Here is a 26756-nt window from a genome sequence, read left to right as displayed (position 1 = left end):
ATTTTCTAAATCTATAAATTCTGCTTCCTTTTGTTTGTTTTTAAGGATTTTATTTATTTATTCATGAGATACAGAGAGAGAGAGAGGCAGAGACATAGGCAGAGGGAGAAGCAGGCTTCCTACGGGGATCCCGATGTGGGACTCTATCCCAGGATCCCAAGATCATGCCCTGAGCCGAAGGCAGATGCTCAACCACTGGGCCACCCAGGTGTCCCGGCTTCCTTTTGTTGAACACTTCCATATTTAAGTCAGTTCTCTCTTCTCTCGCATTCTGCTATAAGCAGTCAGGAGAAGCCAAGTGGCCCCTTCAACACTGGGCCCAGAAATTTCCTCATCTAAATATCCAATGTCAGTGCTCCCAAGTTCTACCTTCCACAAAAATTCTAGAACAAAAACACAATGTAGCTTTTTCTCTCTCATCTGATAACCTGTTCCTCATTTCTGTCTGGGACCTCATCAGAATGGCCTTTACCATCTATATGTCTACCAATGTTGTACTCTGCATCCACACATTGCCTCCTTCCCGTCTTTTTGACAAGTCTTCCTTTGCCTCACTCTTAGAAAGACGTGTGTCATGGAGTTAGGGCCCGCCTGGATAATCCAGGATTGTCTCCTCATTTCAAGATCCTTTATTTATATCTGCAAAGATCTTTTTTCCAAATAAGGTAATATTCATAGGTTCCAGGAATTTGACATGCATATCTCTTGGGAGCCATTTTTTCAGCCTATCAAATCTGTGAATGTGTAGTCTAGGGCTCTTTCAGAGGTTTGGGCAGAATTTATAGACAGAATTTGTTGTTCCCCATTCTGTATCTTTTCCCCTAACTATCCAGAAGTGGAAAGAAGCTAAGAATGAATTCTTCCCTTAAGACCCTTAGGAAGCATAGCACTGCTGGATTTTAAACTTCTGGCCACCAGAACTTTAAAAGAATAAATTTTTGTTTTAAGCTACCAAGTATGTGGTGATTTATTACAACAGCCCCAGAAAATCAATACAACAGAGTATACTCCAAGTAGCCTAGATAAGGCTAAAAGGATTGAACCAAAATTTCAGTTGCTTACTACCACAAGGGAAACTGAATTTGTCATTGGAGTTCAACCAAGTTGACTAACTGATAAACAAAAAATGAATATTCTTCAGAGAAAACAGAGCCCAGAGGCTCTGATAATAGAGCATTCCAAATACCTAGGATATAAGATAAAATTATTCTACATATGAAGGAATATGAAAACATGACCAATTTTGGGAAAAGAAACAATCAATGGAAACCAATCCCAAGATTATTCAGATGGCAGAATTTAGCCACACACACAAAATAATAGCTTTGGTAAAGCTACTATATAACTATGCTCAAGGAACTAAAGAAAAATATGTTTTCAATGAGTGAGTAGACAGGAAAACTCAGAAAAATAATATAAACTCTAAATGCAAAACAAATACAAATTTTATAACCAAGAAATACAGTATCTAAAAATTTAAAAATCATTTAATGGATATAATAGCAGATTGGAAATGACAGGAGTCAGTGCAATTGAAAATAGATCAATAGAAATTATCCAACATGAAGATCAGTTAAGAAATAACTTTGAAAACATGAACAAAAATAGGCAAAAATCTTTGAAAAATACAACTTACTTAAACTGACATGAGATGAAACAATATGAATAGCTTATATTTTTTTAAAAATTGACTTTAATATCAAAAATCTTTCCACAAATAGAACCCTAGGCGCAGATGGTTTCAATAGTGAATCCTATGGAGAATTAAGGGAAGGAAATGATATCGAATTTACACAAACTATTTCAGAAAATAGAGGAGGAGGGAACTCTTAACTTGTTTTCTGATGCTAGCATAACCCTGAAACTCAAATCTGAAAAAAACATTACGAAAAAAGGAAACTACTGATTAATAAATATATTTTCATAATGACCCTGAAAATCATTATGAATTATTTGACTCCTCGGGGTTCTGTATAGAACCTAGCTTCGTAGAGCTAGCCCCCAGCCCCCAGGCTGTCTCCTTTTTCTCCCACTGCCTAGTCCCACCCATACGGCAAGGAGCTCATGCATATGCATGTTACTTAGCCCACGTGTCCAAGCCCCGTGACAAGCTACCCAAACACCCATCCCGCGCATACCTCAAGCCTAAGATTGGGCACAACAGTATGATCAGCCCTCAGGAGGAAAGAGCTGGGGAAGAAATCAATACAGACCTTGAAAAGGTGCTTGGGGTGATTTGAGCAGGGGGAACTCAAAAATTCTAATATGTGGGCCATGATCTAGGAAAGCTGACAGAAAGGGCATCCAGACGGGCATGTCCCCAAAGTACAGTGAACTTCTATACCTTAAGAAGAGGAGCAGCTGTAAGAGAGCCGGCGAAGGGCTCTTGAAAGTAGGAAGCCCAGAGCAGGGCACCTCTTACCCAGGTATGAGAGGAGTTCTGAGAAATGCACAACATCTACATGAAGGAAACTATAACATTTAAATAAATGTCATAAACAAAAAAAGATCTCAAAGGAGAGATATACCACGGTCCAGGCTGACAAAACTTAATATCTCAAAGATGCCATTTCTTTCTAAATTAACCTATAAATTCAGTGCAATCACAAACATGGTTCTGATGGATGTTTTATGGATCTTGACAAACGGATTTTATATTCCTCTTGGAAAATACAATTACATATGAATTATTCTTCAAAAAACGGACAGAAAGGAACAATGAGAGGTTGCTGTATCGGATATTAAAATATGCTATAATGCTCAAACAGGCTATAGTAATGAAAATGGACAAACAGATAAATGAGATAGAATAGATTCTATGTATTATTTCATCTTACATTTAACAGATGAAAAAAGTGACATTTCAAATTATAAAGCATACAAGACACTATGCATTAAGTGATCCTGGCATAATTTATTGCACATTAGGAAAAAAATAGTTCATGTTTTAATTGATACCATACCAAAACAATAAATTCCAGATGGAGTAAAGGACTAAATGTCAGTAATATCATTGAATACTATAGCAGGTTTTAAAAAGAAAATGTAAAAAGATATTTTTATCATAGGGTGGGGAAGGTCAATAAGCAAGACTCAAATGAAGTATTCATAAAGAAAAGGAATAAACTTTTAAATTATGCAATCAAGATATTTTATAAGAAAATACATCATTTAAGTATGTTATTAATAGATATGTGAACTAAGTGAAGCAAGAAAGTGACAGATTGGAAGAAATATTTGCAACATATATGACAAAGAATTCATATAGAAGCTTCACGGGGAAAAAATCTCTTAAGAAAAAGGCAAAGAATCTGTTATGAGGAAGAAATTTAAATGACAATTACACATATGAAAATGTCTACAATCTCAAGTAGTTATCAGTGAAAACAATATTAAAGCAATATTTTTTTGTCCATCGGATTGTGGAAATTTTCAACTTTTGCTGGAATCCGATAGAATAATATGATATCTTTGAAAAGAAATTTCTCAGTCACTATCAAAACATAAAATATGATGGGATGAGCACTGGGTGTTATTCTGTATGTTGGCAAATTGAACACCAATAAAAAATAAATTTATTATTTAAAAAACACAAAAAAATAAAAAATAAAATAAAATAAATAAAAAAACATAAAATATGCATACTTTGGGACCCAAAATATGAGTGCATACAGAGACAAGGACAGAGGTGTTTACTGCTGCATTATTTTTTTTGCTGCATTATTTTTAGTTGCAAAAAGTGGGAAATAGTTTAAATGCCCATCAATTGTTAAATAACCATGTATCTATATCATGCAGTAGTTAAAAGAAATGAAGTGTAAGCACTGACATGGAATGATCTCCAAGGCATATCGTTCAGTGAGAAAAAAAAGTTGCTAAACAATTTTACAGTATGATCTCAATAACACAACCAAACAAATCTCTAAGTGCATGTATATGTAAATCCATACGGAATATCAAACCAGGGACCATGTTTACTTCAGGAAAGGGGATGGGACAAGGGTGGAGGAATGTAAACGGAGGACTTGAGCAGTTTACTTTGGGTACTTGTAAATGACTTGAATCATTCCCAATAGAAATGTATTTGTATATTACTAGTGTAATTTCTTTAACATAATAAAAATTTTAATACTGAATAAAACCAGGTAATGAGAAGGCAAAGGGCAGAGGACTGCTGTTTCTCATTATAAGCCTTTGAATAATATTTGATTTTTAAAACTATGAGCGTACTTTAATTTGTTGGGGGAAAAAAAGAAGTAAAAGTAAAGGTTTACAAAATGCATTTAAAATATACTTTTAGGGGCGCCTGGGTGGCTCAGTCAGTTGAGCCCCCAACTCTTGGTTTCAGCTCAGGTCATGATCTCTCGTGATTGTGAGATGGAGCCCCCTATGCTCAGCATCAGGACTGCTTGGCCCTCTCCCTCCTTCTCTGCCCCCTTCCCCCCTACTTGCTCGAGTGCTGCTCACGGCTCTCTCTTTCTCTCTCTAAATGAATAAATACAATCTTTAACAAAAATATATATATGCTTTTACCCAAGGCCTCGTAGCAATGAGTGGCAGAGATGGCCTTCCAACGGGAGTTGTGTTAATAGCTTCTGAAGAAAGATATGGAAAAGAAAAAGGTTTAATCTACTAATACATTATAATTAAGTACTACTTTAGCTTTTACCTCTATTAAGAGAAAGATGATTACAGTACCATAATAATTTATGTCATAGTCTGTAAATACTAATCCATTTTAAAAGTTTCAAATAAAAGCCTTATCTACAAAATCACTTCAAATGTTTTCTTCTTTAGTCCTCTGAATTTGGCGCCGAAACTGCTGCAGTTGGGGTTAGCTTTGTGTCACCCCGCCTTGGTTAATTTTCAAGAATGATTCTTTGGCATGACTTGTTAGCAACTGTCTACTTTAAATATATCATCTGCTAATTTATGTCTTACTTCGGGTCCATCAGATTTAGATCAGAAAGAGAATATCTATCTGTTTTGGTTTTAAGTTTGTGTATTTTTCTATGTATGAGGACATTCTTATTTCTACATATCTTTATTTACAGATCAGCATGTGTTCTTGGAAGTCCCTGAATACAAGACCACATGGTTTTGATTTTGCATTTTATGAAAGTTTTTTGTTTTTCAGTTTCTGTAATATGGACAAATAGTTCATGACAAATTACCTTGTCTTTATTTTTTATAGTGCCTGAAGCTAGTTGATTTCTAACATTTAAGAAATGAAAATAAACCAAAGAGAAAGAACTTATTAATCTTAACTTCTAAAATAATATCTTTGTTATCATTTTCCCCTTCTACTAGAGCATTCAATGCAAAGGAAGTTCGAATTTAATGTTTAAGATAACTGTGCACTCGTTGGCCAGGAAACTGCAGAGCGATAGTTACTGACCTCTTTAGGATTTGGGGTTTGAATCACAAACAATGTCTACTAAATATTTAGTGAGCATGTATGCTGTGCCAACCTCTTTTATGCAGATTTTCTCACTGGCTCTTAAAACAACCCTCTAAAGTAAGTACTACTAGTATTATCCCCATATATATAATAAGGCCCAAAAAAAGGTTAATAGATTCCCCTAAAGTTACACTGTAGGAAGTAATAGAGGCAGATTTGATCTCAGAGCTTAACCTCACTAGTCAGTTTTGTCCTAGACTCAGATACCAGAGAGTTGAGATGATGACCACTGGGAGATGCATGTACTTACTGTGAGCCTTGGTGGCAACCATCCCATCATTGCCATCACTCAGAAGTGAAATGACTAGAAATTAACACTCATTGCCTTCACACTCCCTCTTCCACCTCCAGTTAAACACCTGGGGCCCAGGGGATTCCGTGGAAGCTGTTGAAGACAGGTCTTTGCAAACCATAATCTGAGTTTTATGTTTGGATGTCAGTATTTGGGATTGCTTTTACTAGAATGCTTGCTACCTTTATTGAAGGATAAGAAAGCCTGTGTTGAAGGGTTAAAAAGAGAAAGTCGCATTTCATTAGTACTAAGAAAGTATTCTTTTTACAAGTATCTAGCAAATAATTCTCCAAGATCCTAGTATCTAAAAAAATTGCCTTGCTCTTAGAAAAAGGAATTTGTGCTTCCTTTCTAACCAGGGCCCAGCAGAATGGCTCCCTCAAAGAAGGACAGCAAAAAAAAGAAGGGCCGTTCTGCCATCACTGAGGTAGTGACCAGAGAATACACCATCAACATTCACAAGCATATTCATGGAGTGGGTTTCAAGAAGCGTACCCCTTGAGCACTCAAAGAGATCCAGAAATTTACCATGAATGAAATGGGAACTCCAGATATGCGCCTCAACACCAGGCTCAACAAAACTGTCTGGGCCAAAGGAATAAGGAATGTTCCATACCATATCCATGTGCAGCTGTCCAGAAAAGTAACAAGCTCTACAAATACAAATACAAATACAAATAAGCTCTACACACTGGTTACCTAGATACCCATCACCACTTTCAAAAATCTACAGTTAATGTGGATGAGAACTGATCGCTGATTGTCAAATAAAGATATATAAAACCAAAAAAAAAAAAAAAGGAATTTGCTTGTCATCTATGAGTGTGATTAATTAATGTGATTAAGTAATCATTTAAATTATATTATTTAATATATTACATTATGTTTATTATATAGCACAATATTATCATATATTATCATATTGTATATATTTATTATATTTATATGCTAATTAAATTATGTATTATGACATGCATATTATATATTATAAATTAAATTAAAAATTGATTTATTGGATTAGGTTTTCCTCCTTTTCCTTGACCTCTGCAAAGCTTAGAATCAAATTGCCATCTCAACTCCAGCAATTGCTTAGGGTTTTCATGTAATGATCTTATTCCTGGTCACTGAACATCTTTGTCTTTTTTTTAAGATTTTATTTATTTATTTGATAGAGAGAGATAGAGAAAGCATGAGCAGGGGAGGAGCAGAGACAAAGCAGGCTCCTGGCTGAGCAGGGAGCCTGACATGGGGCTCCATCCCAGGACCCTGGGATTAAGACCTGAGCCAAAGGCAGATGCTTAACCTGCTGAGTCATCCAGACACCCCTGACCATCTTTGTCTTAATCTATGCAGATTGTTGGGATGCCTGGGTGGCTCAGTGGTTGAGTGCCTGCCTTCAGCCCAGGACATGATCCTCGAGTCCCAGGATTGAGTCCCACATTGGGCTCCCTGCATGGAGCCTGCTTCTCTCTCTGCCTGTGTCTCTGCCTCTCTCTGTGTGTCTCTCAGGAATAAGTAAATAAAATCTTAAAAAAAAAATCTATGCAGGGCAGTCTGGGTGGCTTAGCGGTTTAGCGCCGCCTTCGACCCAGGATCAAGTCTCATGTCGGGCTCCCTGCATGGAGCCTGCTTCTCCCTCTGTCTCTCTCTCTCTCTCTTTCTCTCTGTTTCTCATGAATAAATGAATAAATAAATCTTTAAAAAAATCTATGCAGACTGTTATAACAAAAATACTGATTGACAGCTAGATATGAACAGGGAACAAATGCTTTCCCACTGATGAAAGGGTGGAGGCCAAGTGCCAGATAGCAGGGACAGAACCCAGGGGATGCACTTGTGTTCTTTGCTATGACCCCTGCCCTAAAGAAACCTATAGCTTCATTATAATACATTGAATTGTGGTTTTACCTCTGCCCCAATCGGCAGAGAATGTCTGCCTAACCATTCTGACAAGGACCATATAAGGCCAAGAACTTCCCTTCCCAACTGGTAGAAGTCCCTTAGATGATTGGCTGTGACCTTAGTCAGACACTGCTCTAGCTCTGACCCATAATCTATTCAAATGTAAAAAGAAAAAACAACCCTGACTCTCCACCCCCACCCCCACACAGCTGCCACCTCTGGGCCTGCCCACCCTCCTATCTCAAGAGTGTACTTTTGGTTCAACTGCTATTAAATCCTTGCTTGCTTAAGAGTTTGGCTCTGAATTCTTTCTTGGCCAAACTCAAGAACTGAGGCAGATGAATGGGCCTTGCAGTTGACAATACCATATACTAATTGGCTTAAATATCAAACATTTGTTTCTCGCAGTTCTGGAGGCTGGGAAGTTCAAGATCAAGGAACAATAGATTCAGTTTCTGGTGAGAATTCACTTGTGTCTTCACATGGAGGAAGAGGCCTCTTTTACAAGGGTGCTAAACCCACTCATGATGGCTCTCCTCTCATAACCTAATCACCTCACAAAGGCTCCACCTTCAAATACCACCACATTGGGAATTAAGTTTCGACAGATGAATTTTGGGGGAACACAAATATTCACTCTATAGTGAATAGTGAATAGAATAGAATATAGTGAATAGAATCACCCCCCCATTCATGTCTTTTTTTTACATGCGAAATACATTCCAATTCAATAGCCCCCAAAGTCTTAAGTCACTACAGCACCAATTCTAAAGTCTAACTTGAAAGTTTCAACCAAAACCATCTAAAGCGCATCTGAGTGAGACTCATGACTTATCCTGGGGCAAATTCCTCTCCAACTGTGAACATGTGAAACCAAACACATTGCAGGTTTCCAAAACACAGTAGTGGATCAGAAAGGGAGGCAAACCATGAGAGACTCTTAACTCTGGGAAACAAACTGAGGGTTGCTAGAGGGGAGGGGGCTTGGGTGATGGGGTAACTGGGTGATGGACATTAAGGAGGGCACGTGGTAGGATGAGCACTGGGTGTTCCACGCAACAGATGGATTACTGAAAACTACATCTGAAACTAATGAGGTACTATATGTTGGCTTGTTGTGCCCAAGATTGCGAATCCGAGAAACCACCAAGGAGCCAACACCGATGCAAGCGCACGAGGGTTTATGTACAAGCTCGAGCTTGGGTCCAAGTATACCCGACACAGCGGAGCAGGGACTTGGACCTCGAAGTGGGTTACAGCTGGGTTTTTTATAGGCTGGTCTAGGGGATTTTCAGAAGGGGTGGAAGAATTTCTCCAAGTTCTGTTTACATTCTGATGTGGGGCTTTCAAGGGCATTGAGCTCTGTTCTCATTCTAATATGAGACTTTCTACCATGGGCGTGGGCTCTGTTGTCTTTCTGATATGGGATTCTCTGCTGAGGGCAATTCTGAGCTCTGTTGTCTTTCTGATATGGGATTACCTGCCAAGGACATTGAGGACATTCTGCAGTTTTTCCCATAAAGTTCAGCTCTTATTCACAGGGGCCTAAGATGGCTGTACTTGTGTTAATGCTAAACTTTAGGTGGGATGGCCTTAATTTTTCTCGGCCTCCACAGGCTAATTGAATTTAAATAAAAAATAAAGCCAAAATACAGTAGTGGGACAGGCATTTCCATTCCAGTGGGAGAGAGAAGAAAGAAGTGACAGGTCCTAGGTAAATCCAAAACCTAATGGAGCAAACAACGTTAAATCTTAAGGCTTGTGAATAATCCTCCACGGCTTAGTGCTCTGCCTTCTAGACCCACTGTGGTGACAAAGTCACCACAATGGCTCTGCGGGAAGAACCCACAGTGGGTCTCTCCGGTGGTATGGCCCCTGTGGCTGCAGGAGGTGACATCCTTTGAAACCTAGATGGGGCAGCCACACCTCCCTAGGCTTGTGCACTCATTGTGCTGACAAAGATGGAGCAGCCAGGAAGCCACTAAAGTTTGTCATCTGTGCCTCTGAAGGGGCAGCTACTGTGGCCCTCGACACCCTGGGGTCCCCCAAAGCAGCACCTGCTAGTGGCCAAGGAATTAGGCATCAGAGTGCAGGACGGGGAGCCAGAGACTTGTAGGCACAGGTAGCACCTCTTGTTGAAAGCCCCTCTGCCCCCTCCCTCCAAGGAAGGACTCTGAACTTGTTAAGGGGTGTGACAACTCATGCTCAACCGAACTGCCTTGAGGGTCATTCTTCCATTGTCTTGGAGAATGCTCTTGACTTCTGTTGAGAGGGCGGTTCCTGCTAATCTCCTTATCAAATGGTTGCTTGGCCGTACCCTCAGTGTTCTTGCTGGACCTTTCTCTCTTTCCCTAAGGGTAGGCATAGAACTTTCCAAATCTTTTTTTTTTTTAAGTAGGCTCCAAGCCCAATGCTGAGCTTGAACTCACGACCCTGAGATCAAGACCTGAGCTGAGATCAAGAGTCTGACACTCAACCCCCCTGAGCCACCCAGGTGCCCCTCAAGATATTTTTAAGATATGCTTTCTTTGTTTCTTTGTGTTTGCTTGTATTTTGTACAACAATTCCATCTTTAATTCACTTCTTTTTTCTCAAACTTTACTATAAGCTTTCAGGAGGAACTTAGCTGTTTCTTGAATACTTTGCTTAGAGATTTTCTCAACCATATATCCAACTCCTCACTTGCAAGCTCTATTTTCCACAAACACCAGGACACAAACACAGTTCCAGGTTCTTTGCCACTTTAAAACAAGGATGGCCTTTCCTCCATTGCCCAAAACCACATTCCTCATTTCCATCTGAGACATCAGGATGCCCTTCATTGTCCCTATTTCTACCGACATGACATTCTGCTCGATATCACTGAGGTGTTTTCGAAGGTGACAGCTCTCCTCTTTTCCTTCGAAGCATTTACCAGAATGGCCCTTAACAGCCTACTCATGGCAATCTGGCCTTGTTCTAGCTCATGCCTCCAAACTCTTGCAGTCTCTCCCTAGGACTCACTTCCAAAGCCATGTTACAAAAGTAAAAAAAAAAAAAAACAAAAAAAAAACAAAAAAACAAAAAACCCAAGCCCCAAATGGATACATTTGCCCCTACCCTCAAACATCGGCAAACCAGGACTTAAATACAGTTTCAACCTCTCGCAAGAAGGTGACCTTTTACTAGTCAGTCTGAAATTTCCAGGTCCGCACTGGTGAGGTAACTGGCATGATAAAAACCCCACTGTTCCTACCCCCTCAAAAGAGCAACTGTCCTCACCTAAAACAATCCTTTCTTTTCTTTCACTAAGAACTTCTTGCCCAGCCTTCCTGCCTATGAAAAACCTTACATTTTGTCCAACTCCTGGGATCTAGTAGGAACCAGGATACTGCTAACCATCCTACGAGGCACAGGACAGCCCACTACAACAAAAATCATCCAGCCCCAAATGTTAATAGTGCCACAGCTGGGAAGCCCTGGGTGTAGACACACTGACTAGGGACCAGCTAGAGTAAATAGGGAGGAACCAAAGATGAAACAGCCCAGCTAGGACAGTGAAGTAAGAACCTTAGGATTGCTACAAAGTGGTGACTTAGAGGTGGCATTCCAATTGCAAGTGACAATTTGGAGCTGACCTTCCTCAGCAATTTTGTTAGATAGAGTACCTTTTGGGGTAGGGTGGGGTGGGAGCAAGGGGTAGAGGAAGAAGGAGAGAGACAGAATCTTAAGCAGATTCCATGTCCAGCACAGAGCCCAAAGCAAAGCTCAATCTCACGTCCCCGAGATCATGACCCTGAAATCATGGGCCAACATCCAGAGCCTGACACTGAAACTACCAAGCCCCCCAGGTGCCCCGAAATTGAGTACATTTGAGTTGTACATATCCAAGAGGGCGAGAGCCCTAAAGCTCCACCTAATCGCAGCCTTTTCACAGCATTCCTGAACCGAGTAATTAAAATAGTTCTCAAGTTGTATTTTTAATTCCTAGGGCTTATTGGGGAGTGGGAGGGAGAGAACAAAGTCATCTATGGATAGGGAATCTGAAGCCTGGAGCTATAATCTCACTCTCCTTCATCTGTATGACTTTGGGCAAGTCACTTTTCCTCATGAGATTTTGGTTGTCTCCTTTGTAAGCTGAGGACATTTGGTTGTCTCATTTCTAAGGCTCTTCCCAATTCTAACAGTTGTGTCTCTGATTTCATTAAATGGGAGTAGAACAGAATAAAGCCTGGAAACATTTTTTTTTTTTGGTGATTTACTTGGACACATAATTTCTGAACATGGTCAGTCTTGCAAACAATCATCCTACAGGTGGATGAAAATGGACTATCCTGGGCAGCCCAGGTAGCTCAGCGGTTTAGTGCTGCCTTTGGCCCAGAGCTTGATCCTGGAGACTCGGGATCAAGTCCCACATCAGGCTCCCTGCATGGAGCCTGCTTCTCCCTCTGCCTGTGTCTCTGCCCCTCTCTTCTCTCTCTCTCTCTCTCTCTCTCTCTCTCTCTCTCTCTCTCCCCCTTTCCCTCTGTGTCTCTCATGAATAAATAAATAAAATCTAAAAAAAAAAGAAAATGGACTATACTTGGGGAACCTGGGTGGCTCAGTCATTAAGCGTCTGCCTTCAGCTCAGGTCATGATCCCGGGGTCTTGGGATCAAGTCCCGCTTCAGGCTCCCGGAGTCTGCTTCTCTCTCTCCCTCTGCCCCTCATGCTCTCTCGCTCATGCTCATGCTCTCTCTCTCTCTCTCTCAAATAAATAAATAAAATATTTTTTAAAAAATGGACTATCCTTGCCTACTTTTACCCTAGCAGATAAGGGGATCCCATTTGTGAGGATTTTATACAGAGAAAAAAACAAGTTGGATTGATCATTCTTCCTGCTATGGACTCTCATTGGATAAAGCCTTTGGTGATTATAACATAGAATAATTTCAGAACTTTCTGAGGCGCCACACATTTATCTGTTGTTTATAATGAATAATATAATTCAATGAATAGATCAAGAGGTTTTCTTCCTAATTGTTTCAACATGTTCAATACATCTAGAGAAAGGGCTATAAAGAAAGAAAGGCTCATAAAACGAGAGCTATTCCTGTGCTACTTCTCATTGGAGGCGATCTTTATCATCATCTCCCTGCTTATAGGGTGAGTCATGGACCGGGGCCTTACTTGGAGTGTAAAATGTTTAGCAGGAAAGATTTCATAAGAAAGTGGAAGTGCTCAATACTCGACCCTAGAAGAACAGAAATCATTCTAAACTACAACAGCATAAATTCTTGAAATTGCCTGATCGATAAACTTGACACAAGTAAAAGAAGCAGAGAGCTCAGTAGATTTAACCTGAAAACTCTCTGGGTGTAAAAATAATAACAAAGAATTTGCTTATGAATAGTAGAAAGTCAAAAGTTAAGCTGAGGATATGTAGGGGAAGATTTTTGAGGGAATGAAGCAAATAATTTTGCAAAGTTCCTGCTTCAGCCTTTAGGGCAATAATGAAATTTCTAGAAAGGCACACATACTGTGTGGCCCAGGAGGTTATCAATTTGGATATCATACATTCTGTTTTTGAGAGAGACGAATAACATAGAAACAAACAGATCAGGGATCCCTGGGTGGCGCAGCAGTTTGGCGCCTGCCTTTGGTCCAGGGCGCGATCCTGGAGACCCGGGATCGAATCCCACATCGGGCTCCCGGTGCATGGAGCCTGCTTCTCCCTCTGCCTGTGTCTCTGCCTCTCTCTCTCTCTCTGTGTGACTATCATAAATAAATAAAAATTAAAAAAAAAAGAAACAAACAGATCCTCAGGGCTTGTTCTAAAAAGCAAGTTTTGGGCATGTCATCAGGTCATTACATCCTCAATCTAACTCTTCACATCTGCTATTCAAAGAGAATTCACATTTACAACGATGTGCATAAGGAACTATCATGTCTTCTAAATCACCAAAGACAAATAATTTTTATATCTGGCCCAGCTTACTTAGAGTTTATTATTCCCAGTCTCCCAAACCCATGACAACTGATAATCTAAGAATCTAAGAGTGAGATATATATGCCAACTCAGCATTAACAAGAGAACAAGTACCCAAGACCATTCTGCAGAATGCATAAGACATATTATTGAAGGTCAGAATAACATCTAACTACAGATGGTTCCCCAACTTATGATGGGTCAGCTTACATGTTTTTCACTGTATGGTGGGTGAGAAAGCCATATGCATTCAGTAGAAACTGTACTTCAAGTTTGAATTTGGATCTTTTTCTGGGCTAGTGATTTACAGTATGATTCTCTCGTGATGCTGGGCAGCTCCCAGACAGCCATGCGATTATGGGAGTAAACAACAGACACACTGACAACCATTCTGCACCCATATGGCCATCTGTTTTTCACTTTCAGCACAGTATTCAGTAAATTACATGAGATAGTCAACGCTTTATCATAACATATGGTTTGTGTTAGATGATTTTGCCCAACTGTAAACTCATGTAAGTGTTCTGAGCACGTCTAAGGGAAGCTAGGCTAAGCTATAACATGCAGGAGGCTAAGTGTATTACATTTTCAACTTACAATATTTTCGATATTTTCAGCTTATGATGGGTTTATCAGGACATAACCCCCATATGAGTTGAGAAAGATCTTGCTTATAACCTTATGTTTAAAAAGGTTTTCCAAATGAAATGATTCTAATTACTGACTTTTTCCATCTAAGAAATTATAGGTGTTCTTCAGCAAGTAGCTTAGTAATTTTAGAAAAACCTTGTTAAATGAAAGGTATGGTGAAATATTGAAATAACCTTCTTTGACTTAATTTGAATGGAAAGTCTGATTACTTTTAAGCCATTACACAGCAGATCCATATTCTCCCCATGTTTATATCCTTCTAAACAAGTAGAAAATTCAGATCACACAGTCAGCTAGCTCTCTATTTGCATTCTTGATTGGCATGATGAGGGCTGCATTGCAGTTTGTGAATATCGTGTTATTACATGAAACCAAAAAGGAGTATACCCAAACCTGCAGGACGTGGTAGGCAATCAAGCCACATAAAGGAGATGAATTGCAAGTCCTTTGAGAACAGAATCATTATGAGCTTAACAAGCATCATTCTCCGTTATATCTATTTTAGTGGTGTTAGTATGATAGTCATTGTTGCACCATGAGCTGTTGTGATAGCTTGAGATTTACCAAGATGATAAATATTTTAGAGTGACATTGGAATAATCATAAGGATTTGTTATTGTGCTTTCTATTCAATAGTCCATCTCCTGCGCACGGACAAAGGAAGGGTATTTTTTGAGCTGAGCAAAGGGGAGAAAGAAAAATCAACATAATTAAATGCAAAGAGGGTCAATGGAATTATAGAATGTCAGAGCTGAAGAGAACCTTAAATATCAGCTAGTCTATTGTTTCTGCAAGTATTTTACCCAAATGCTCCTATGGTAAAGAAAAAGTATTATGTTAGCCCCAGTAGCCCGGGAGTATAGTCCTCAGAGGCCAGGAGTGTATTTGAAACATTTTTTGAAATGGCAAATTTTATCCTAAAATTTGCTTTACCTCTAAGACTCGATTTCCTTCTCTGGAAAGTGGTAATTATAACAATGTCTACCCCGTGAGCTGGATTTTAAGACTAAATGCAACCTACATATGAAACACTGAGCTTAGTACCTGCCACATAGTAAGTGCTCAGTTAACAAGCAATATTTTAAATTTTGAACACAGAAAAACCTAATTGTGCTTGCCATTTCTTAAGAATATGCAGGATGGGGGTGGGGCATGGGGATTTAGCGAAAATACTGACAAGAGAGGATAACGAGGGATCCAAGACCTGGGAGTTTACTCATTCAAGGCCCATACAAGGTTCCAGCAAGAAATGACCTTGGACTTCAGTTACCAAGCTATTTCAACTGGACACAGGTATCCCTTAGCGATGTGTTTGGAGTGACTTTAAACCACAAGGTAAACATGGAGTACCTTCTGGATTGGGAATTTTATTAGCTATTGAAGGAAAAAGGAGCTTTTATCAAAAATAAACATACAGTAAAATACAAATTTTTAGCATGAATTTTTAAGGTAAAACATGAACCTGTAAAGAAATGTCTCACCCCCTCTCCTGGGGGCTGAGTTTGTATTGTCTGATTATTAGAAATGTATCATTACAAAGTAGGAAATGCATTGAAGACCATTCACAAACCCATTTGCCACTCTTCTTTCCTATTGGCTCATTCGGAAGAAACCTCTTAGCTATAAGCTTCCTGAAGCATGAATCTTTCTCATTTGAAGTTTTATTCTCAGCTCTTAGTTCAGTGTCCAGAACACAGTGGAATGGTTGAATCATGAATCACTGTATGCTTGATAAGGATGCAAGAATGAAGTGATGCATTCTGTGATTTCTTTCTTGTTAACTGGAAGCTCAGTAGCAATAATGAATTGGTTCACAAAACGGTCAAGTAAAGGAAGTTCTTTAAAAAAAAGGAAGTTCTAATCTGAACCTAGCCATAGTCAATCTGCACTTCTGGGGCTCAGGAAAAAAGGATATGGGTACCCATGCCCCAGTCCCACCTTATCTCATCCCTACAGTGTGCTCCCCAAAAAGCAGAAAAGGCAAGGTCTTATGATTTGAGTCCATTAGTCTATTTCTAATGTTAGAACCATCACATGGCAGAGAAGAGAGAGCACTCTCTCCACATAGCAGATAATGCTTTCCCAGGAGTACAGCTAGGTGGGTTGTCATGAGGATTTGCCCAGCCCCTTGTTTAGATTGCCAAACAAGAGGCAAGTAAGGTGTGTGAGCACAAGTATGTGAGTGTGTCTTTATATACCTTATTACCAGAATTCTTCATTAAGACCATTTAAAGTTTATCTTCCATCCATTTTAGCAGCCATGTGACCTTATGCAGGCTACTCAGTTTCATCATTGGTAAAAAGGGGATGGTAATACCTGCCCTGCATATGATACTGAATTTCTGGTATTGTCTTGCGAATGACAATCAACACTAGATAATGTGCATGAAGCTATATATAAACTGCAAAAAGCTATGCAGGTGCTAAAGGGAGTACTCACCATATATACATACTAGGCAGTCACAGAAATGGCAGCAGTAAAGTGTGCTGGCAGACCATTTCCCCCGATTTGTGATTATTGTTCTAGTTAATAGGGCCAGCAAAAACGTATTTGTTGAAATTGAAAAAAGATTAGAGTCCAGGAGGAAAGTATCATTCTTGTCTACTTATTCATATAGCTTGGACTGTGGTCTCAAGCATCAAAGATTCCACAAGGCTGGGGAGGCTTACTTCCTTTTGTACATGTATATGTGCCACTCCCACCGGGGACCAGAAGACAGTGACAAGACTGCCACTCTATAGGAGGCAAGAGCCCAAACCATGGTTCTCACTACAGACTGACATCCAGCAGCTTGTTAATTACATATTTCCATTAATGGGATGAATCTTATTGTCTTTCTGGATGACTGTCTCCTGTTCAATGCATAGATGTCTTATTTTGTTCTGCACTCCTTAGCAACCCAGCAACTGTGTTCTGACACACTTCCTTACTAGTCTTGAAGCTTAAAAAAAAAAGTTATTCTTGAACAGCCATGGATCTTGCTGCACTTGAATTTTTTAAAATAAAAAGTTTTAAAAAGAATTACATTAACCGGAAACATATAGAAACGACAGATCTTTTCTATGGCAGCTTACTTTTCAAAGCCTCATCACATCAGAATAAGATTGCCCTCTGTCTGGGAAGCCAAAATCAAAGCACAATTCCACATACACATCCAGAGTTGACTTCTATGGGCTTGTTTTGGCAAAGAGACTGCATATGGCCAGATGGTCTTCTCCAGAAGGACCTGATTACACACTTCACAGAGTTATTTTCTACATAGAGAAATATATGAGATGGCAGGGACAAAAACCACAACCTGTGGAAAGACTGAGGAGGATGGTGATTTGAGAAAATGGAAGTTCACTCATTTTTTCAGTCAATAACTGCAAAACTATGCCTACCGGGTACCCAATATTCCCCGCCCTATGGCTCTCTTTATAACAAAACAGTTTAGATTCCTTAAAGCCAGCAGGAAAGCAATTCTCTGGCTTCAAATCTCTCCCTCTTGGAAGGCCTGGACCTTCTTTCAAAGGTCTCACCTGATTAGGTCAGGCCCATCCAGAATACTCTCCCTTTTGATTAATTCAGAGTAATGATCTGGGACCTTAATTACATCTGCAAATTTCCTTCACCTTTGCCATAGGCCATAAATTAATTGTAGGAATGAAAGCACTTTATATTCACAACTCCTCCCACATTCAAGGAGAAGAGATTACACAGGGCATGGATACCAGGGGGTGGGGATCGTGGGGGCCATTTTAGAGTTCTGTCTAATGCAGCTAATTAAATGGAAAACTTCCTGTCGTCCTACTTCTTGCCTATACTAAATGATCCATAAGGACATTTCTTTACAAAGTCTGCAAAGGAGAAGTGAGATCTTTTGAGCCTTTCTTTACGAATTTTGATCTTATTTAATAAAGCTTTAAAGCCATTCCCGGGACTACTGCGGTCCCATGTGTCTCCTTTTGTAAAACTCAAGATTTCAGACCCCAGGTGTCCAAATTACCAAGGGGCAATTTTGGGAACACACAGAGTTGACTTCTATGGGCTTCCTGTGGCAAGGACATTGTATCTGGCCAGGAGGAATTGTCCAAAAGGACCTGCTTTCACACCTCACAGAGTTCTTTTCTTTTCTATCTTTTAAAAAATATTTATTTATTTATGTATGTACGTCTTTATTTATTTATTAGAGAGAGAGAGAGAATGAGCAGGGTGGGAGGGGCTGAGGGAGAGGGAGAAGTAGGCTCCCTGCTGAGTGCAGAGTCTGACCTGGGGCTGGATCCCAGGATCCAGAGATAATGACCTGAGCTGAAGTTGGATGTTTAACCTACTGAGCCACCCAGGCACCACTCACAGAGTTCTTTTCTATGTATAAAAATATAAGAGATAGTCACAGAAACTGTCCTCTCAGGAGAAATGGGGGAGGGTGCAGACTAGGGGAAGTGGGGGAGAAGTGACACATACTAAGGAGTAGAAGATCTCACTGGCCAGCAGTAAGTGACACCAAAGTTGGTGCAAGTAGAAGCATGTGGTTAGCATGGAGGTTCAAGTGTTTGCTATCTAGGGCTCAAGAGCCTTAAGGGAAGAATCCATCTCAGAGCGTTGTTTGTAACAGGTACACAGCAGGCCACGCAGCCAGTTGTCATCTTTCCTGGGGAGATTTAGGGCATCCAATATTCATTTTGCATGTGATATACTGATGCCTCTTTGTTTCTGTCTCAGAAACAGACAGATATCAGTGCTAAATATCAGATATCAGTGCTAAATCCAAGAAAATACTTCCTTTGCATACACACACATACACACACACAGAGTGGGGCTGTAAATGTGCTCTTCTTAACCACTATTCAGGCTGCTTCACAGCATACACTGAATGCAGATTCCAACTCACTCACTAGCTAAGTGACCTCAATTGAGATATTTTGTCTTTCTGTATGTATCTCTCTTCCCCTAACTATAAAAGAGGAATAAATAAGCAAATCTCCCAAGGTGGATATGAAGAATGAATGAGATACCATAGAAAGCTTCTAAAATGCCACTCTCACAGTAGCACATGGAAGCCATTCCTATGTATAAGTAGTATTACTGTTTTCATTCTTGTTATTATACAAAAATATCTTTAAATTTTTTAATGTCATTTAAATTCAATTAATTAACATGGTGACAAAAATACCTTTTAAATAAAGCTTGGAGATTGCTCAGATCTTGAGAAGAGCAAGTGGCCGTGTTTGGGGTACCCTGGGGCAGAGGGAAGATGATAGAAAAGGTGATTTGAGGGGTGCCTGGCTGGCTCAGTTAGTGGAGGGTGCAAATCTTGATCTTGGGGTTGTGAGTTCAAGCCCCACATTGGGCCTAGAGCTTACTTAAAAAATCAAAAAATAAAGCTCTTATTTAAAAAAATGATTTGACATAAAATGAGGATGCTTTGTCTTCTTTGCTGCTTCAATAATGTATGGCCAGCATCCTGACTCCCTGCAGCAGAAAATCATCACCGTTTAATGATAAAGTGCCGGGGTACTTATAGCATTAGTATCACTGATTGAAGGGCTTGTTCTTATCATCATAAATGTCAAGATCCTGATGATTTTTTTAAACTTCACAAACATCTCTTACCTGCCGTATGCCAAGGGGGAAGGAAGCATCTAGAATAAGAAAGCAGAATTAAAAAAAAAAAGAGCAGAAAAACCAAATTTTCCCCCCTAGTCAGTCCTAATCCTAATAATTTTCTTTGCTTTAATTGCAGTTGTGTTTGGTCTCTTTCATTGATTTCCCCCTTTGAAATACATAATGAAATGCTACACATCTTCATGGTGAGCTCTGTTGCAGGGGAGCTGCTCATTAGTTCACTTGAGGTCATGGGTATTTGTATCTAATTTACATGGCAGATATTGCAGAGACGTTTCAAAGTGGCTGGAGACATCAACCACTAGCTCCAGTCCAATGGCTTCAGAACTGGAAGAAGAAACGACACCTACATTTGCTGTTGCCTCTTCTTTTTGCATATTGATTCCTTCATGTACATTTATCCCCAAATGAGTCTCTGAAGCCACAGCAGCAGACAAAACAATTTTAAAATATATTGGGAAATACTCTTATACCACTGGCCTTTGTATAAGGGAGAGGCCAAGAAGGGCTGGGAAGAGGTAGGCCTTCTTTTTCCAAAGAATCCAGCAAGCATCCCTGAGGAATAAAATGACCTCTTGCTTGCCAGGGAGTGACAGAATTCCTTCACTTCATTGAATTGGTGGGTGACATTTGTCCCATTTTCTCACATGAATACCTCTGTGGTGTAGGACTTCATCATGAAGACCACTGCCTCACGATCTCTCTGGTCCCTGACAATTTGACATTCCCATGCTTTTCGTTATAAATGGGTAGATGAACTCTCATAGTGGGGGAAAGCCCTCTCAATGAGTTTTCTGAGTTTATGACTTTTAGGAAGAAAGGAGTCAAGCTGGTGGGCAGGCCTGAATTGCACCAGGCATTACTCTACACCAAAGGGGCTGCCGAGAGTTTTACAGCACTTCTCTGACTTGGAGATTTCTTCTCCCTGCTCCTCACTTCCCCTCACATTAATGGAAATAAGCTCACTATTGCCTGCAAAGCTAAGCAGCTTCCTGATTCAATGACCTTACAGATCTTTCTTCATCACTTCAAGTGAAAAAGTAACTATTTTTAACTTCAAGATCACAGTATAACACCCAGCCAGACTGGGCCCTTTATTACACAGCACAGCGTTTGAGTTCTTGAAAACTGGGGTGGACTCTTTGAGGAATGAGTAGCCAGGAATCTTCTACATAATCAATAGTGTACCTTCTACTTTTCCAGCCAAGAGAGGTACAGCAAGGTGGGGGATGAGGAAACCTTGTCCCAAAGAGTCACAGAATATCATATTTGGTTCAACCTTGTTTACTATGCAGTCAGAGAAAACAAGTCCCAGAGGAGAGAGTTGACATGGCTAAGGTCACACAGCAAGTTAGTGGAAGGCTGATAACAATCAAAGATTAACAACAATAACAATAGCTAACACTTATTGAGCACTTACCATGTGTCAAGTCCTGTCTCAGGAGCTGATCATCTGCTTTCTGATGGTTTCTTCTTCAAAACATCCAACAGGACGTTGATTTATATATACCAGAAATCAATATAACTTATTATTATCAAAGTATGGAAATTGTGATCCTTTTAACTTTCAACTAGAGAAGGAGAACAATATTTCCAAATTATCCAATCATCCAATGAGACCCCGACATAATATTTTATGACTGGTTGTTATTGGGGCACATGGGGGGCTCAGTTGGTTAAGTGCCTGACTCTTGATTTCAGCTCAGGTCATAAGCTGAGGGTCCTGGGATCAAGCCTCACATTGGGCTCTGTCTTTTTTTTTAAGATTTTATTTATTTATTCATGAGACACACACACACACACACACACACACACACACAGAAGCAGAGACACAGGCAGAGGGAGAAGCAGGCTCCATGCAGAGAACCCGACATGGGACTGGATCCCGGGTCTCCATGATCAGGCCCTGGGCTGAAGGCGGCGTTAAACCGCTGAGCCACCAGGGCTGCCCCTGGGCTCTGTCTTGAGTGTGGAGCCTGTTTGAGATTCTCTCTCCTTTCCCTCTGATCCTCCCTCCACTCTTGTGCTTGCTATCTCTCAATAAATAAATAAATAAATAAATAAATAAATAAATAAATAAGACTGGTTATTCTTTTTTTTCTTTTGAGACTGGTTATTCTAACAGTCATACATACCCTTGATAAAAGGAAAGAGAGAGGGGAGACAGAAAAAGATTTCTGGTTTCCTATTTCCTCTCTGTACTTCTTCTCAGTAACTCTCCTGCTCCTTAGAGGTTATGATTTGTAAAAGTTTCTTGTGTTTCCTTCAGAAATAAACTGGATATACAGGAATAGACATTTATGTATGTTCTTTTATAGATATAAATCCTACTCTACTAAGATTTTTGTACTTTATATTTATTAGACATTTCTCCATGTCAACAAATATAGACAATTCATGTTAATGGCTGCATAAGTATTCCATTACACATGGGTGCACTGTAATTTATTTAAACAGCCCCCTTTTGAGAAAAAATGAGTGGGAAATATCAGAAAGGGAGACAGAACATGAGAGACTCTTAACTCTGGGAAACGAACAAGGGGTGGTAGAAAGGGAGGTGGGCGGGGGGTGGGGGTGACTGGGTGACGAGCACTGAGGGGGGCACTTGATGGGATGAGCACTGGGTGTTATTCTATATGTTGGCAAATTGAACACCAAAAAAAATAAATTAAAAACATAAATAAACAGCCTCCTTTTGTGTTATATGCAACTAATGGATTATTGAAAACTACATCTGAAACTAATGATGTTCTATATCTTGGCTGGTTGATTTTAAATAAAAATAAATAACAGTAAAGGAATCATACAAACTTTAGGAGCATGTTCTGAATGATTCCATTTCTATGTAACTCCAGAAAGTGCACAATAAGCTTTAACTACTTTGTTCTATAACTTACTAAAATCCAATGCCCCTGAGCCTCAGTTCTCTTATGTCTGAAAATAACATGGATAATAAAACTAATTTCAGCGGGAAAAAATAAATAAGCAGCCCTTTATATAGAAATTTAGGCTATTTCTAGTTTGTTAAAAATTTTTGCTATGATAAATGATGCAATGAATTATATGTATATGTTAATATCATATATGCAATTATCTATAAGAATAAATACTAAAAGTGGAGTTTCTGAGTCAAAGAGTATTCTTTTTAATTTTTATGGATCCTGCCAGATTATCCTATAAAAAGACTACCCCCCCCAAAAAAAAGGACTACCCAGCTTACTCTCTTATCAACAATATATGAGAATGTCCATTTTCCTACACTATGGTTGATTCTGGCCCTTTATCCAACTTCTCAATATTTGACAATCTGATGAGGAAAATAAATGCTATGTCAATATTATTTTCACTTGAATGACCTTAACTGTTAATGAGATTGAGCATCTTTTCTATATTTATTTTCAACCAATTCATATTTTTTATTTAATAAATTTATTTTTTATTGGTGTTCAATTTACCAACATACAGACATATTTTTTATGAACTATCTATTCATAGGCTTTACTTACTGTTTTCTATTGGATTCTTTTACTTTTTCATATTGATTTTTTAATTTAAAAATTGTTATTTTAAAAATATTTTATTTATTTATTCATGAGAGACAGAGAGAGAGAGAGAGAGAGAGAGAGAGAGGCAGAGACACAGGCAGAGGGAGAAGCAGGCTCCATGCAAGGAGCCCAATATGGGATTCAATCCTGGGACTCGAGGACCACGCTCCGGGATGAAGGCAAGCACTAAACTGCTGAGCCACCCAGGGATCCCCTCATATTGAATTTTTTAAAGATTTTTTTATTTTTTCTGCTTAATTTTTTTGTATATTTTTTATTGGAGCTCGATTTGCCAACATATAACATAACATCTAGTGCTCATCCCATCAAGTGCCCCCCTCAGTGCCCGTCACCCAGTCACCCCATCCCCCTGCCCACCTCCCTTTCCACTACCTCTTGTTCGTTTCCCAGAGTTAGGAGTTAGGAGTCTCTCCTGTTCTGTCACCCTCACTGATATTTCCCAAAGCTGTGATCATCAACACAGTATGGTAATGGCACAAAAACAGACACATAGATCAATGGAACAGAATAGAGAACCCAGAAATGGGCCCTCAACTCTATGGTTAACTAATATTTGACAAAGCAGGAAAGACCATCCACTGTAAAAAAGGACAGTCTCTTCAATAAATGGTGCTGGTAAAACTGGACAGCCACGTGCAGAAGAATGAAACTAGACCATTCTCTTACACCACACACAAAGTTAAACTCAAAATGGATGAAAGATCTAAATGTGAGACAAGAATCCATCAGAATCCTAAAGGAGAACACAGGCAACACCCTTTTTAACTTGGCCACAACAACTTCTTGCAAGATACATCTATGAAGGCAAGGGAAACAAAAGCAAAAATGAACGACTGGGACTTCATCCAGATAAGAAGCTTCTGCACAGCCAAAGAAACAGTCAACCAAACTAAAAGACAACCTACAAAATGGGAGAAGATATTTGCAAATGACATATCAGATAAAGGGCTAGTATCCAAGATCTATAAAGAATTTATTAAACTCAACAGCAAAGAAATAAACAATCCAATCATGAAATGGGCAAAAGACATGAACAGAAATTTCACCAAAGAAGACATAGACATGACCAACAAGCACATGAGAAAATGCTCCGCATCACTGGCCATCAAGGAAATACAAATAAAAACCACAATGAGGGATCCCTGGGTGGCGCAGCAGTTTGGCGCCTGCCTTTGGTCCAGGGCGCGATCCTGGAGACCCGGGATTGAATCCCACGTCGGGCTCCCGGTGCATGGAGCCTGCTTCTCCCTCTGCCTGTGTCTCTGCCTCTCTCTCTCTGTGTGTGTGTGTGACTATCATAAATAAATAAGCATTAAAAAAATACTTAAAAAAAAAAACCACAATGAGATACCACCTCAAACCAGTGAGAATGGGGAAAATTAACAAGACAGGAAACAACAAATGTTGGAGAGGATATGGAGAAAGGGGAACGCTCTTTCACTGTTGGTGGGAATGTGAACTGGAAGAGCCACTCTGGAAAACTGTGTGGAGGTTCCTCAAAGAGGTAAAAATGGAGCTACCCTATGACCCAGCAATTGCACTGCTGGGGATTTACCCCAAAGATACAGATGCAATGAAACGCCAGGACACCTGCACCCCGATGTTTATAGCAGCAATGTCCACAATAGCCAAACTGTGGAAGGAGCCTCGGTGTCCATCGAAAGATGAATGGAAAAAAAAAAAAAGAAGCTGTGTTCTATGTATACAATGGAAGATTAGCCATTAGAAATGACAAATACCTACCATTTGCTTCAATGTGGATAGAACTGGAGGGTATTACACTGAGTGAAGTAAGTCAATCATATTGATTTTTTTAAGTTTTCTTTTCTTTTTTTAAAAAACTATTTATTTATTTATTTATTTATTTATTTATTTATTTATTTATTTATGAGAGACACAGAGAGAGGCAGAGACACAGGCAGAGGGAGAAGCAGGCTCCATGCAGGGAGCCTGATGTGAAACTCCATCCTGTGACTCCAGGATCATGCCCTGGGCTGAAGGCAGACGCTTAAGTGCTGAGCCACCCAGACGTCCCTAAGTTTATTTTCTTAAGTAACCTCTACACCAACATGGGGCTCGAACTCACGACCCTGAGTCAAGAGCCACGTGTTCTTCTGACTAAGCCAGCCAGGCACCCTTTCACATTGATTTCTATGAACTCTTATTATATTTAAAAATATAGTCCTCTGTTTTATGCATTGTAAATATTTTTCCCATTTATTGGACTTTCAAAAACATTGTTTATGGTATTTTTTGTCATGCAGAAATTTCATATTTTTTGTGTAAAGTTATCAATCTATAATTTCTGGAGATGTATCTGTATTTCCGTGTGTCTACCTACCTATCAATCTATCTAAATTTCCCTGTCGAGTTAGTCTCTAGAGAATATTGGATACATTGGCTTATCCAGTAAAGATAAAACTAGTAATCTTTATTTTAAAAGTTAAGTGGTTTCTTTTGCGGGAAAAAACATGTGCAAATTCATAAGCGATTTCATAATTAGGACAACAATCCTGAATTTACTGCTATAATTCTTTGTGTTTGAACATCATTAAATTATAGTTCAGTGTTTAGTGGTATAAACATTAGAGGGAAGAAACTACATGTATCTACATGCCATACAACATACAAGGCAGTATTAAGCACTTCCACATATGTTATAAGCCAATATCCCATGAGATAGGTATAATCACGCCCACTTTGAAGAAGGGCACATTAAGGCACAGATGTTAAATAACTTGCCTAAGGTTATATAGTCTCTACATTTTTTGAACAAAAAAACAAAGAGTTTTTCTGATTTCAAGTCTAGTGGGCATTCTAACAGACCATAATCAACAAATATTTGAGCATATGTATAGATTTATATATTTTTAAAATTTTATTTATTTATTCATGAGAGACACACAGAGACAGGTAGAGACATAGAGGGAGAAACAGACTTCCTGCAGGGAACTTGATGCGGAACTCGATCCCAGGACCCCGGAAAATGACCTGAGCCAAAGGCAGGCACTCAACCACTAAGCCACCCAGGTGCCCCTAGGTTTATTTTTTTTAATTTATTCATTTACCTTATCTCTACACCCAATGTAGGGCTGGGGCCCACAACCTTAAAATCAAGAGTCACGTGCTCTTCCAACTGTACCAGCCAGATACCCCCATATATTTGAATATATTCCATAAAAAATGCTGTGCTGGACAGAGAACTGAGATAAATAAGATCTTGCCCTTAATGAACTTGCAATCTAATAGGGAAACATACATATAAACCACTAATTACAAATACAAGCATAAAAGTAAAAGAAAAACATGAGTTTTGACTTTGGGGAAAGG

At 39.4% G+C, this 26756-nt stretch overlaps 1 pseudogene; it reads left to right on the top strand.

The window, feature by feature from the left end:
* Nucleotides 1–6123: 6123 nt before the first annotated feature.
* Nucleotides 6124–20767, top strand: LOC102153854 (annotated as a pseudogene).
* The last annotated feature ends 5989 nt before the right edge of the window (nucleotides 20768–26756 follow it).

Source organism: Canis lupus, chromosome X, assembly GCF_011100685.1.
Source record: "Canis lupus familiaris isolate Mischka breed German Shepherd chromosome X, alternate assembly UU_Cfam_GSD_1.0, whole genome shotgun sequence".
Lineage (NCBI taxonomy): Eukaryota > Metazoa > Chordata > Mammalia > Carnivora > Canidae > Canis > Canis lupus.
This window is presented reverse-complemented; position numbering and strand designations above follow the sequence as displayed.